Raw genomic sequence first — 1,212 nt, 5'->3', positions numbered from 1 at the left:
AGTATGGTTTTGAGGGTGAGGTTTTGAAGGGGAGCCAATTGTGGCCTTTGGCATTGTGTAATTGTTGCTCTCTGAGAAACCAGAGATATTCGCTGGTGCACAGCCTCCCACATGTCCCCCTTCTCTGTTTTAATTTGAGAGATAGGAAAAGACCTGGGGGAATCATGCCTGTCTTAGGTTGGAGTTGTTTATGGAACCATACATCCATTCTTACCCATCATTGGAGAGTCCCATAGCTATGATGGGCCTCCTGTCTTAGGTGGAAGGACTGAACAGTTATTGGATTCATCAGACTCTCTTACTTGTCTTTGGCTAACTGATTCAGCACCTCAGGCGAGAGCAGTATAGGGGTGTTGGTCTTCCATCTCCAATCTAGTATAGTGGACCTAGATAGGCCGCATACTAAGTGAGTCAATTTGCTATTTGAGGAATGTCATGAGCCTATTAAATATAATGGGTCCCAGTGAGCAAACAATTAAAAGGCCAATGGATGGGCCAAGTAGGGGGAGCAGGAAAGGGAGGACCACCATTCCAGGCAGACCATCAGTGAGTTGTTTTCTAATTTGTTGGAGAGATTCTTAGAGTTGATGTATTTTGTCATGAACGGTGCCAGACTTGCTGGCATAAAAGCAGCAGTGTTCCTGTAAAGCAAGACAGAGACCCCCCCACCCCAATTCTGCCAGGAGGAGATTTAAAACCTCATCTATTTTAAATAACCACCTCATCCGGGGAATCTAGTTGGTCTGAGATAAGACCCTCAGTGACTTGGTGTAGATGGAGAGAAAAACCCATGCTGATCCAATCTCTGAACACAGACGTGCGTACCCTGTCAAGTCTGTCTTTTTTCTGTGTGGTCTAATGGCTGCCTGACAAGAAGCGTTAGCATTTTCATATGCCACTTGTCTTACAAAGTCTGTACTTGCATCAGCATTACTGAATATTCTTTCTGACATGTTAATTAATCGATGTACAAAGTCAGAAAAAAGTTCATCAGGCCCTTGTCTAATGTTAGTAAGGGAGGTGCTCAAATCTCCTTTGGCAGGGAGTTTTTTCCAGGCCTTTATGCTTCCCGTATGAATTTGTGCAAAGAGCCCTGGGTCATACTGCATTTGATTTTCATTGTGTGCATTGTTTCCTTCTCCTATTAACATTTCAGCTGTCCAGCCATTATTGGCTTGGGCATTGCAGTGGGGGGGTTCCCTACAAACCCCT

Source organism: Tupaia chinensis, unplaced genomic scaffold (genome assembly GCF_000334495.1).
Source record: "Tupaia chinensis unplaced genomic scaffold, TupChi_1.0 Scaffold143663_1, whole genome shotgun sequence".
Classification (NCBI taxonomy): domain Eukaryota; kingdom Metazoa; phylum Chordata; class Mammalia; order Scandentia; family Tupaiidae; genus Tupaia; species Tupaia belangeri.
Note: the sequence above shows the minus strand (reverse complement) of the source record.